Source organism: Odocoileus virginianus, chromosome 5 (assembly GCF_023699985.2).
Source record: "Odocoileus virginianus isolate 20LAN1187 ecotype Illinois chromosome 5, Ovbor_1.2, whole genome shotgun sequence".
Lineage (NCBI taxonomy): Eukaryota > Metazoa > Chordata > Mammalia > Artiodactyla > Cervidae > Odocoileus > Odocoileus virginianus.
In genome coordinates this window covers 23241409-23255711 of record NC_069678.1, presented here as the reverse complement: position 1 = coordinate 23255711, position 14303 = coordinate 23241409, and the positions used below count along the sequence as shown (strand labels likewise).

General features: G+C 42.4%; 1 pseudogene; it reads left to right on the top strand.

The window, feature by feature from the left end:
• The first annotated feature begins 8192 nt into the window (after nt 1-8192).
• LOC110144629 (small integral membrane protein 15-like) lies at nt 8193-9901 on the top strand (annotated as a pseudogene).
• Nucleotides 9902-14303: the final 4402 nt, after the last annotated feature.

Sequence of the window (14303 nt, the reverse complement as noted above, 5' to 3'; positions counted from 1 at the left end):
AAAAAAACACCCATCAGTCTTCAAAATAAAATACTATTAGGTCTGCTCTCAAAAAAGTACATGACTACAGACAGAGAGGTCATAATCTGTATGACTCTGGTAATACTCAGTCCTTAAAGGTTCCAACAATGTGAATATCACCTCCACGATGTGCTTCTTGTCAGTCACATCAGAGCAACTCAACAGCACCAGGGAGCTGCAGGGATTAGTAATACATAGTGTCCTCTAGAAGCAAAGGTGAATGACACTAATGACGGTGGTGCATATTGCAATAGAGGTAGCTACATGGGCAGGAGACCATTGATTCTGTTTGAGGGAACAGGTTAGCAAAAAGTAAAAGCGAAAGCCCTGCCTTCAAAGAGCTCAGGGTATTGATGGGGTAGTGTTTGATTGACTCAACCAAGTGTGGCAGACAGAGACAAACATAATGTTTTCTAGGACATAGAGGAGGATATCTAACACAGTCGAAGAAGGGGTTCGGAAAGAGGGGACAAGAACCAAATTCTGAAGTAATTAGTCGAGTTGGCTGGTAAACAATTGGGAGGAAAACCACTGGAGACTGAAAAAATAATGTACAAGGAAGGAAGGAAGCAAGAAAGAGTAGGGAGTTTGGGGTGACTGAAGCCTTGGGGATGCCCAGGGAACTGGCAAGCCATGAAGTGAATTCCTGACCAGTTAATGGTTTAGTTTGGAAACTCTAAGCCACTGAGTGGTAAAAAAAAATCTGCCTGCCAATGCAGGAGACGTGGGTTCAATCCCTGGGTTGGGAAGATCCCGTGGAGTAAGAAATGGCAACCCACTTTGGTATTCTTGCCTGGGAAATCCCATGGATAGAGGAGCCTGGCAGCCTGCGGGCCACGGGGTTGCAGAGAGTCAGGCATGACTGAGCAGCAAGCACAGCTAAACACAAGCCATTGATTACAAGAAGGGAATTTTCATGATCAGATTTCCATTTTAAGCTCACTCTGGTACAGGGTGAACAGAGATTAATAAGGGAAAGCCTATGGACAAGTAAGGAAGACATCCATTCCTCTCGTGTTGTATTAAATACCTTTTGGGGGCCAAGACACTGTGGTTATCAAAAACATACATGGTTATACTTCCACGGAGTTCCATTCTGGTGAGGTCAGTAGGTGTCAAAAGAATACCTATTTACAAAATATGCACGCATTGAAGCATGCTCGGTTGCTTCAGTCATGTCCGACTCTTTTGCGACCCTTTGGACAGTAGTCCACCAGGCTTCTCTGTCCATGAGAATCTTCAGGCAGGAATACTGGAGTGGGCTGCCATTTTCCTCTCCATTACAGAATACAAGTATCCTAAATAATCACTGTGATAAAGTAGGACAATGCGACTGTGGTCCATCTCTGCTGTTGCTCATGCCTAACATTCCTTCTTCCTTCTCACAATTTTCTTTAGGGAACCATACCTTCCCGACTCGATGTGATATGTCAGGCACATTGTTCCTTCTTCCTAAAAGGTGGGTGTGTAGCCAGGATTAGCCAATTAGAATGCTCTACCCTCCTGGCCCCAGGGCATAGGCTCCAGGCTGGGCATATGGACAAACAAAACCAATCTAACTACTCTGGTATGGAATATGTGATGCTAGGAAAGAGACAGCCTCTTATTCTTTCGAATCAATGGCCATCATTCCTCATAAATGTAGAGAACCAAAGAAAGGATCCAATAAACTTATGGAAATAGAGCAGAGAAAGAGAGAGAAAGGAAAAAACAAACAAAAAAAATGGCTTTGGCAATGTTATTTGGGCCACTGTATCTAACCATACCTAAAGCTTGAGCCATATTTGAACTTTCCAACTACAATGAAGGGAATACAGGAGGAAGAGGCACATGTTTTGGAGAAAAAGTGAGTCCAGCTTTAGACAAAAAGAATGGAAGAAGTTTGTGGATAGCTAGGCTAGCTGGAAATGCTTCATAGAGTCTCAATGTGTGTTTCTGGTGCATAGAAGGGAAATCAAAGATGGAGCTATGCATTCAAGTTACCAAAATACAAGTGAAAGGTGAAGTCAAGTTTGGCTGTGAGCTACAAGGAGCATCTGCTGATTGACAAAGAAGAACAAATACAGGGGAACATTATCATTTACAGCAGAGACAGAGACCAAGACGCCCTGTACAGAATAATAGGGAGGAAACCCAGGAGGCTATCTGAGCTGAAGATGCATCAGTTTCTAACAAGAAGACATTCTAGGTTCTCTCCTCACACCCAATCAGCCAGCATATTCTGTTGGCTCTGCTTTTCTCATCCCCTCTGCCTAGATTGTAACAGTTGTCTACCATTGCCTGTTAGCCGGGTTGTTTCATTAGCATCGCAATGGCGCCATTTGATTCCACTCTTCTGGTCTTAACACAGTGACGATGTGTGATTCCTTTATAAAGTCAGCAGATCCTCTGTGTAAAGCCCTCCACTGGCCCCCTGTATTAGTTTTCTAGGGCTGCCATAATGAAGTACCACAACCTTAATGGCTCAACCATGGAAATCTGTCGTGTCCCAGTTCTGGAACCAAGAAGTCCAGGATCAAAGCACGGGCAGGGCCATGTTCCCCCTGAAGACACTAGGGAAGCACATGTTTGAGGACTTTCTCCTAACTTCTGGTAGTTTCTTGGCTTGTGGCAACATAGCTCGTGTTTCACAAGGCCTTCTCTCTATGTGCCTATCTTGTCTTTGTGTCCAAATTTCTCCTTTTTTTTTAAAAAGGATACAGTCATATAGGATTAAAGTGAAAGTGTTCGTCACCCAGTCGTGTCCGACTCTTTTTGACTCCATGGACTATAGTCTGCCAGGCTCCTCTGTCCATGGAATTCTCCTGGCAAGAATACTGGAGTGGGTTGCCATTCCCTTCTCCAGGGGATCTTCCTGACCAGGGCCCACCCTAATGACATCATTTTATTAATAACTGAATATCTCTGTAAAGACCCTATCTTTAAATAAGGTCATATTCTGAAGTAACAGGGTTAGGACCCCAATATATCTCTTTTTCCAGGGGACACAATTCAACCCATAACACTTCCCAACTCAGGGCAAAATCCCAAGTCTTTGCAGAGATCCTACTGGGCTCTACGAATGTGTCCTCCCCTCCTCTCCCCTCTCCTCAGCCCCACCGCCTCTCCTCACTCTCTGACAGCTTCCCTTGTTCTCTCTCTGTTATTCATTCCTATCCTGACAGAGGGCCTTCCAGACTGTTCTCTGTACTCGGGGCACACTCTGCCTCAGCGCCTCTGTACTTGCTTTCCCCTCTGTCTGAAAAGTCTTCCCCCTAGTTTTCTACAGGGACACTTTCTTTTTTTTTTTTTAATTTCTTGACTCAAGGATCATCTCTGTAAGCCCTTCTCTGGCCCCATTATTTAAAACACTCTACATTCAAATCATTCTAGCACTCTATCATATTTTGTGACTCACTTTTCTCCATACACCTTCTGATGCACCAGAGCACTTTCTTTTGACACATTCTGATGTACCATATAACTTTCTTATTGATTTATTTTACTGCCCATCTCTTCCCACTAGAATATATGCTTCATGAACACAGGCATTTAGGACTATTTTATCACTAATGTATCTAATGTATCTTCAGAACCTAGAACAATGACTGCTGTATGGTTGAGTCTTAATGAACACTTACTGAACAAATGAGTAAGTGGTTAATAGAGTCAAATGCCACACACAACAATTGTCACTATGAAAACATCTAAAGAACATCCATTGAATTTGGCAGGATGGAGATTATTAACACCTTGTCCAGAAACCAAATACAACATTGATAAGCAATTGTCCTCCAATTAAAAAAGACACCATTATTCAAAGAGGCTTCAACAGAGTGGCAGGGGGAGGACTGCGGATTAGGGAGTGGATGTGAGGTGAAGGAGGAGAGGCAGCAGATGTGCCATTTTCCCGTCAGCCTGGTTCTGAAGGAAGGAGACACACAGGTCTGCAGTGGACAGACACACGGCTAGCGTGGAAGAGGACTGGTATTGCTAGATGAGAGGAACGTGGATTTGTTTAAAGGCTGAAGGAGTAACTTAAGTACTGGCTGAGCTCATGTGTGGCACCGGGATCCATGGATGCCTGGAGCCTCACGGTGGGACTCTGCATCATGCACCCCAGAAGCAACTAGAATAGGGGAGAGGCAAGAGGGCTGTGCGGGGCCAGCCCCTGCTCGGCTTGTTCTCCACCAGTGCTGAGGCTCCCCACATACCCACATGAGGAGAGCTGGGAAACGGAAGCGGAGGGGATGGGGAGAGGCCACACCCTGGCCCAGGCTCAGCTCTGAAGCAGCACGGGGCCTTCACAGCCACTTACCCGTGTCCGGGAGCATCCCTGTTTTCACTGCTCCCCAGCTCCCACCCCTTAAGAACAAAAGGATCCTCTTTCTCCTCTTTCACTTTCTTCCCCTTCGCCCCTTTCTTTGACTTTCTGATAAACCTCTTCCTTGCTTAGACAAACTTATTTTCCAAACTGTTGGGAAAAAGAATGAAGGCTCTTATTGCATCAGGGCTTTTCTCTCTCTCTCTCTCTTTTTTTTTTTAATTGAAGTGTAGTTGATTTACAATGTTGTGTTAATTTCTGCTGTACAGAGAAGTGACTCAGTTACACACATATATACATCCTTTATATTCTTTTCCGTTCTGGTTTATCCCAGTAGTTTGGATATAGTGTCCTATGCTATACAGTAGGACTTTGTTATTTATCCATTCTAAATATAATGGTCTGCATCTACCAACCCCAGACTCGAGGTTCATCCCTCTTCATCCCCCTGTTCTCCTTGGCAACCACAGGCCTGCTCTCGATGTCGGCGAGTCTGTTTCTGTTTTGGAGATAGGTTCACTTCTGTCATGTTTTAGATCAGGCTTCCTTGGTGCCTCGGGCAACAGCAAAGAATCCATTTGCAATGCAAGAGATTACCTGGGGGTCTGGAAGTTCCCCTGGAGAAGGGAATGGCTACCCACTCCACATCCTTGCCTGGAGAATTCCATAGGCAGAGAAGCCTGGCAGGCTATAGTCCATGGGGTTGCAAAGAGTCAGATGTGACTGAGTAAAAATTTCACTTTCATAAGTGATATCATATGGTGTTTGTCTTTCTCTCTCTGACTTGTTTCACTTGGTATGAGCATCTCTAGTTGCACTCATGTTGCCACAAACGGCATTATTTCATTCTTTTTATGGCTTAGTAATATTCCATTGCATATATGTACCACATCTTATTTATCCATTTATCTGTCAGTGGATATTTACATTGTTCTCATGTCTTGGCTTTTGTGAATAGTGCTTCTATGAACACAAGGGTGCATGTATCTTTTTGAATTATAGCTTCGTCCAGGTATATGCCCAGGAGTGGGATTGCTGGGTCCTATAGTAGTTCTATTTTTAGTTCTCTGATGCACTTCCACACTGGTTTTCATAGTTGCTGCACCAACTTATATTCCTACAAAGAGTGTAGGAGGGTTCTTTTTTTTTCTCCATACCCCTCCTGCATTTGTTATTGGTAGACTTTTTGATGATGGCCATTCGGGTTGCAGTGAGGTGATACCTCTTTGTAGTTTTGATTTGCATTTCTTTAATAATTAGCAACATTGAACATCATTCCATGTGCTTGTTTGGCCATCTGTATGTCTTCTTTTAAGAAATGTCTATTAAGGTCTCCTGCTCATCTTTTGATTGGGTTGTTTTTTTGCTGTTGAGCTGTATGAGCTGTTTATATATTTTGGAGATTAAGCCCTTGTCAGTTGCATCATTGCAAATAGTTTCTCCCATTCTGTGGGTTGTCTTTCCGTTTTTTTGTTTTTTTTTTTAATGGTTTCTTTTGCTGTGAAAAAGCTCATAAGTTTGATTAGGTTCCATTTGTTTATTTTATTTTATTGCTTTTATTTCTGTTGCCTTGGGAGGCTGACTTAAGAAAATATTGGCATAGTTTATGTCAGAGAGTGTTTTGTATATGCTCTCTTCTATGAGTTTTATAGTGGTATGTCTTATGTTTAAGTCTTTAACCCATTCTGAGTACATTTTTGTGCATGGTGTGAGGGTGTGTTCTAACTTTATTGATTTACATTAAGCTGTCCAACTTTCATATTGGGGATTTTTTTAAGAGCTGGGAAATCTTTTCTTATTAGATTCCTGGCTTCTGTAGTGCTCATTGGCTGGATCTGGGTCACATTCTCACCCCCAAGCCCATCAGTGCCAAAGGGAATAAGACAGCCCTGGTTGGCTTAGCCTGCTCATGATTTGCCCTAGTTATGTGGCAAAGGAGTTATACACTGGGACAAAATACGGGATCTTTAAGCCTGGGAAAAGGGAGAAATGGCTTTGTGTGGGATACAAACAGTTAAGAATATGGATAATGATTCAGGAAGGCCATTCAAGGTAGAATTGGGCTGCCGGAGGGGGCAACATGGCCCTAAATGGGTCATCAACTTCCCTTATTCTGTATCTTGCTATTAGCTGCCACCTGATGCAGGGATGGCTTCCCCGGTGGCTCAAGGGTAAAGAATCTGCCTGCAATGCGGGAGACGTGGGTTCGATGCCTGGGTCAGGAAGATCCTCTGGAGAAGGAAATGGCAACCCACGCCAGTACTCTTACCTAATAAATCCCATGGACAGAGGAGCCTGGCCGACTGCAGCCCATAGGGTCACAGAGTCAGACACGACGGAGCAACTGAGCATAAAGACAGGTACAAAGATGTTTCTTCCCATCTTGACCAAGAATCCAGCCTCAAGTCTGGGCACTCCGGAAAACGCCACTTGGTGGTCAAGGTTTGGAAAATGCAATAGATCCTTGAACCTGTGGACCTCACTCCTGGATTCCTTTGCTGTGTCTGCTTTTTCTGGTCTAACTTGATTCTTTCCACAGGCTTATGTGTGTCTGCCACCTGGTGGTAAGAATGGGTTCTGCAGGCTCTGCAGAAGGAGTGGCTGCTGTCCTTGGAGCCTCCGGGCCCCTCTGCAGTAGAAGGGACCCCACACTGAGAAGATTCTAGAATGGGTGCTCAAATAGGGCCAGTGGGAGGCTCCCTGAAGTTGAGCATCAAGGCATAGATCTCATAAACGCGTGGCAAGTATGACCTTTCTCCCCCTCCTAGACTCTCTTTCCACCACTCCTCAAACCTCTCAGTGTGCTTCCAAAAAAAAAAAAAAAAAACCCAATAACAATACCCCCAAAACTTGTTTCTTCCCTGACTTGGTAACCTGACTTGACATGGTAAAATAGGAGAGAAGGACAGCAAGTGGACCCATAAAGTTTCCCCTTACCTACTGGCCGCCCGACCAGTGTTTCTTCTCTTATTGCCCATCTCTTTGCAGCCAAGCCCTTCTTCCTTCTGCTTCCCCTTTCCTGTCCATCAAGACCTCTGACGCCCTGCTCTTTGCTTAGACATTGCTGCAGCCTCAGCTTTATCACAGAATACCCCCGCCATGGTAACTAGAAACCTGACTTTCTCATGAGGGAAACATAAATATGATTACATACATGCATGTGGTAATACATGGTAATTCACAACTCTCTTGACCAGAGGCTATTGGTTTCCCTGACACTCCTATCTGAGAACCAAGGGATGGGATGATACGCTCTTAGCTTCCCATTGCCCTGCCCTCTATTTTTCAAGAAGCCTGACTTCTTTTCAGATTTATCAGTCTATAACGTCTTATGTCGCTTCTTAAAAAATAAATTTTCAAAAAAGAAAGTAATATATTCACATAGTAAAGCATCTAATATTTATAAAGATATAAAAATAGCAAAAGTCTATGTCTCCCTCCCCTATGCTGTCCTTCTGCCTCACCTTCACTGCCTATTCCAAAATAACAACTGTTGATACCTGGATCTGGTCTCATCACTTCATGGCAAATAGATGGGGAAACAGTGGAAACAGTGACTGACTTTATTTTTCGGGGCTCCAAAATCAGTGCAGATGGTGATTGCAGCCATGAAATTAAAAGATGCTTACTCCTTGGAAGGAAAGTTATGACAAACCTAGACAGCATATTAAAAAGCAGAGACACGAGGGGAGGTGGGTGGCCGTCGGTGCTGCGGTTTTGCCCCGGGGCTCAGCGGAGGTGGCCACGCTCCGGCGGCCCAGGGTGTGGCGGGGATGACCTCTGATTCCCGGGGACCGCCGGCTGTTCGAGCCAGCGCTCGCCGAGGCGGAGGGTCGGGGAAGCGTGGCCCCAGCGGCGGGCCACCGGGTAGGGTGAGGAAGGGTGAGCGAGGCGAAAACACAGGAAAGGACAGTGCGGGTGGCTGTGAGGTGCCCTCACCTTCAGGCGCCGTGCGGGTCTGATCCGAAGAGCATGCCTGGTGGATCCTTTTCGGAAGGAAGAAGAATACTATTTATTCCTTAAAGTGTGGAGGGCGCTTGCACCTAGGGTCCGAAATTGAGGTGCACGGGAGTATATAGAATTTAAGCCTTCTCTCAGAAGTGTATTGGTAGAGTTAAAGAAGAAGACAGCTAACCAAAGGTCATCTGAAATTGTGACTGGCTGATAATCCCAGGACAAAATTAGAGATCACTACTCAAGCATAAGGCCTCCAGGAAGATGTTTGACCTAAAGGCCTGGGCTGAGTATGTCGTGGAGTGGGCTGCAAAGGACCCACACGGCTTCCTTACGAGTTCTTCTGGCTCTGACTCCATTGTTCCTAGCAAGCGCTGTGCTGTCTTGGAAACTGGCCAAGATGATTGAGGCCAGGGAAAAGGAGCAAAAGCAGAAACAAAAACGTCAAGAAAATATTGCAAAAGCTAAACGACTAAAAAAGGATTGACGGAATGAACAGGCTGTGTGTCCAGAGGAAAATTGTTCAGGAAAATTATGCATCTTTGAAAGGACCCATTAAGGTTTCCTTTTGGATCTTATGAGGTATTACTAAACGAAGTCTGAGTCTATGGAAGAATCATGTCAGTTCTCACCTGTACTGTAGCAGCTTTTTGGCTTCGGTATAGAAGTCTGTTGACAGTTACTGTAAATGGGCATTTATTATGCTACAGATTCTTTTAACTGACTTTCATTTGCCTTTTTGCAGCTTATGTATGAATACTAAAATGAAAACATCCTGTGAAGAAAAATGACTTTAGATTATGAACTCAATTCAAATAATGGCTTAAGATGTGGTCCTCTTCTGGACAGAGGAGATTAAGAATGTAAAAATCAAGAGTTGTTCTGAGAAGAAAAGTGTGGTTTGGCTTAAAAGATACATGGTGTATTAATTACATATCTTATCGTTATTATTTCTTGGAATAGAATCGTTTCTGGTTTCCTCAAAGCAAAATAATATTATTCAATGAGTACTTCTCTATTTTCTGTATTTTTCTTACTTTAGCTTTTGAGATACTGGTAATTATCAGATACTCTGCATTTTAAAAAATCTAATTTTATAAAGAATTTTCTTGTTATCTTGATTATGTAGAATACCACCTACTGGATATAATCATTTTTCTACTTATGAACACTGCAATTTTCTTAGAGATGACTTGAATAGAGTAACACTATGATTTAAAGCTTAAGAGCAAAAATGCCAAACCTGTAGTACCTTGGAACCAGTTTATTCTCACTTGTGCTAAGTAGAAATGTGAAGTAGTTAACATGTCTTATCAGATAATTTGCTGATTATATAGATACCACTTTTGTTTTTTATTCTATTCTTTGTTTTAATTCATGTGGTGGTGATGTCCTTTACTTTTGATCAGACAGGTTCATGGTGAAAATTAAAATTTCAACTTTCTTTTAAGGAACTTTTAAAGAGTTACAGTTATGTCATGTGTCATAAAGGGTAACAAAAGTCTTAACATTTGGAAAAATTTTGTTTGCATTGTATTGACTGTGTGAAAAAGGTGTAAATTATGTCAAAATGAGAATGTTCAAAATAAAGAGGTAAAGGATATTTCCTTCAGTTAAATAGTATAGTTGGAACTTTTTCCTCTTTAACATGGCTTTTTTAAATGCATGGTTGATAATTTTGTTTTCAATAATTAATAGCTTATTAATGTTTTCCTCACCTCTAATAATGAATTTTAAATTGCAAAAAATTGTCCAATAGCTTTAATTTTAAAATGAAACTATTGAAATAAATTTGATACTTTTTTATTAAAAAAATAAAAAGCAGAGACATTACTTTGCCAACAAAGGTCCGTCTAGTCAAGGCTGTGGTTTTTCCAGTGGTCACGTATGGATGTGAGAGTTGGACTGTGAAGAAAGCTGAGCGCAGAAGAATTGATGCTTTTGAACTGTGGTGTTGGAGAAGACTCTTGAGAGTGCCTTGGGCTGCAAGGAGATCCAACCAGTCCATCCTAAAGGAGATCAGTCCTGGGTGTTCATTGGAAGGACTGATGCTGAAGCCAAAACTCCAATACTTTGGCCACCTGATGAGGAGAGCTGACTCATTGGAAAAGACCCTGATGCTGGGAGGGATTGAGGGCAGGAGGAGAAGGGGACAACAGAGGATGAGATGGTTGGATGGCATCACTGACTCGATGGACATGGGTTTGGGTGGACTCCGGGAGTTGGTGATGGACAGGGAGGCCTGGCGTGCTGCGGTTCATGGGGTCGCAAAGAGTTGGACGTGACTGAGCGACTAACACACAATAGAGAAATCAGTACCTTGAAGTGGAGTGATAAACACCTAGGGATTCCTTGGCAGTCCAGTGGTTAGGACTCCTTGCTTTCACTGCCAAGGGCCAGGGTTTGATCCCTGGTCAGGGACCTAAAAAGCTACAAGCTGCGCTGGTGTGACAAATAAAATAGAAAAATAAAATACAGGCATTGGTTTAGTAGATGCATAGCAGGAAGTTGGAAACTGGTATCACTGGCTGTAAATACGGCAGCTCCTCTTCTGCCATGGCAAAACTTTTGGTAGAACTGATGCTGTGATAACTTGAAAGGCAGACACAATTCCTACTGTGCCAGTAGTGTAAGGGAAGGTGGTTGCAATGATCCAGAATGTATGAGTTGCCCAAAGTTTTTAAATTTTTAAAAAATTGGAGTATAGTTGATTTACAACATTGTGTTAGTTTGAGGTGTACAGCACAGTGATTCGGTTATATATGTGTATATTTCAGATTCTTTTCACTTATTACAAAATACTGACTACAGTTCCTCATGCTATATAGTAGGTCCTTTTGGTTATCTATTTTATATATAGTAGGGTGTTATATGATAATCCAAGCTCCTAATTTATATCCCCCCCCCTTTTCTCTTTGGTAACCATAAGTTTGTTATGTCTGTGGGTCTAATTCTGTTTTGTATATAAGTTCCTTTGTATCTTTTTTTTTTTTTTTACTACAGTGTACAGCTTGTGGGATCTTAGTTCCCCAACTAGGGATTGAATCAGGCCCCCTCTAGTGGAAGCATTGCAGAATCCTAACCACTGGATCACCAGGGATTTCCATCTTTTTTCTTAAGATTCTACACAATATCATAATTCTATGATCATCTCTATATCCATCCATGTTGCTACAAATGACTTTAATTCATTTTTTATGGTTGAATAGTATTCCATCCTATAAATATACTACATCTTCTTTATTCATTCATCTCTGGACTCATATGTTAACATTTAGCTTTCTTCTGTATACTGGCTATTGTGAATAGTGCTGCAATGAACATTGGGGTGCATGTAACTTTGGAAATGATGATTTTCTCCATATATATGTCCAGGAATAGGATTGCTGAATCATGTGGTAGCTCTCTTTTTTCGTTTTAAAGGAAACTCCATGCTGTTCTCCATAGTGCCAGTATTAATTTACATTCCCATCAACAGCGTAGGAAAGTTCCTTTTTCTCAACACCCTCTCCAGCATTTATTATTTGTAATGCTGCTTGCTGTTTTTATCTAGGCATTACAAAGTAGAAATGTGCTCAGACCAGAATCTACTGGTTTGCAAGCAGAATAAGGGAATAAAGAGCCCAGAAATGTTGGACCTTGTAGATTAATAAGCCAACAGCTTCAGTATCATAAATAGCAAGAGACAAGACTTGCTGCTTAGAAGGCTCTCATTAAGACATCTAGTCAGACAAAAAGTTCATTTCAATTTCCAATACTTTCAGATGGTTTCAAGGCAACTACCATTAACTTGAGAAAGAGAAGCTTGGGGGCAAGGAAGCAACATGCTGAAATGGATTAACAACTGTGGACCCTGGCACATGGAACTAAATAAAAGCGCATAGATTAAATGCTTTGTGACAACAACACAAGAGAGGACTCTACACATGGACATCACCAGATGGTCAGTATGAAAATCGGAGTGACTATATTCTTTGCATCTAAAGATGGAGAAGCTCTATATAGTCAGCAAATACAAGACCAGAAGCTGACTGTGACATCATGACTCAGATCGTGAACTCCTTATTGAGAATTTAGACTTACATTGAAGAAAGTAGGGAAAACCAGTAGACCATTCAGGTGTGACCTAAATCAAACCCCTTATGATTATACAGTGGAAGTGACAAATAGACGCAAGGGATTAGATCTGATAGACAGAGTGCCTGAAGAACTATGGACAGAGGTTCATGACATTTTATAGGAGGCTGTGATCAAAACCATCCCCAAGAAAAAGAAATGAAAAAAGACAAAATGGTTATCTGAGGAGGCCTCACAAATAGCTGAGAAAAGAAGAGAGGTGAAAGGCAAAGGAGAAAAGAAAAGATATATGAATGCAGAGTTCCAAAGAATAGCAAGGAGAGCTAGTAAACCTTCCTCAGTGATAAGTGCAAAGAAATACAGGAAAACAAGAGAATGCAAAAGACTAAGAGATCTCTTCAAGAAAATTAGAGTTACCAAGGGAACATTTCATGCAAAGATGGGCACAATAAAGGACAGAAATGGTACAGACCTAACAGAAGCAGAAGATATTAAGAGGTGGCAAGAATACACACAAGAACTCTACAAAAAAGATCTTCATGACCCAGATAACTACAATGGTGTGATCACACTCACCAAGAGCCAGACATCCTGAAGAGTGAAGCCAAGGGGGCCTTAGGAAGCATCACTACAAATAAAGCTAGTGGAGGTGATGGAATTCCAGTTGAGCTATTTCTAATCCTAAAAGATGATGCTAAAAGATGAATATACTCAATATTCTAGCAAATTTGGAAAATTCAGCAGTAGCCACAGGACTGGAAAAGGTCAGTTGTCATTCCAATCCCAAAGAAAGACAGTGCCAAAGAATGTTCAGTTCAGTCGATCAGTCGTGTCTGACGCTTTGAGACTCGTGAATCACAGCACACCAGGCCTCCCTGTCCATCACCAACTGCCGGAGTTTACTCAAACTCATGCCCATCGAGTCGGTGATGCCATCCAGCCATCTCATCCTCTGTCGTCCCCTTCTCCTCCTGCCCCAATCCCTCCCAGCATCAGGGTCTTTTCCAATGAGTCAACTATTCGCATGAGGTGGCCAAAGTATTGGAATTTCAGCTTCAGCATCAGTCCTTCCAAGGAACACCCAGGACTGATCTCCTTTAGGATGGACTGGTTGGATCTTCTTGCAGTCCAAGGGACTCTCAAGAGTCTTCTCCAACACCACAGTTCAAAAGCATCAATTCTTCTGCGCTCAGCTTTCTTCACAGTCCAACTCTCACATCCATACATGACCACTGGAAAAACCATAACCTTGACTAGACGGACCTTTGTTGGCAAAGTAATGTCTCTGCTTTTTAATATGCTATCTAGGTTGGTCATAATTTTCCTTCCAAGGAGTAAGCGTCTTTTAATTTCATGGCTGCAGTCACCATCTGCAGTGATTTTGGAGCCCGAAAATATAAAGTCTGACACTGCTTCCACTGTTTCCCCATCTATTTCCCATGAAGTGTTGGGACCAGATGCCATGAGCTTAGTTTTCTGAATGTTGAACTTTAAGCCAATGTTTTCACTCTCCTCTTTCACTTTCATCAAGAGGCTCTTTAGTTCCTCTTCACTTTCTGCCATAAGGGTTGTGTCGTCTGCATATCTGAGGTTATTGATATTTCTCCCGGCAATCTCGATTCCAGCTTGTGCTTCTTCCAGCCCAGTGTATCTCATGATGTACTCTGCATATAAGTTAAATAAGCAGGGTGACAGTATACAGCCTTGACGTACTCCTTTTCCTATTTGGAACCGGTCTGTTGTTTCATGTCCAGTTCTAACTGTTGCTTCCTGACCTGCATACAGGTTTCTCAAGAGGCAGGTCAGGTGGTCTGGTATTCCCATCTCTTTCAGAATTTTCCACAGTTTATTGTGATCCACACAGTCAAAGGCTTTGGCGTAGTCAATAAAGCAGAAATAGATGTTTTTCTGGAACTCTCTTGCTTTTTCGATGATCCAGCAGATGTTG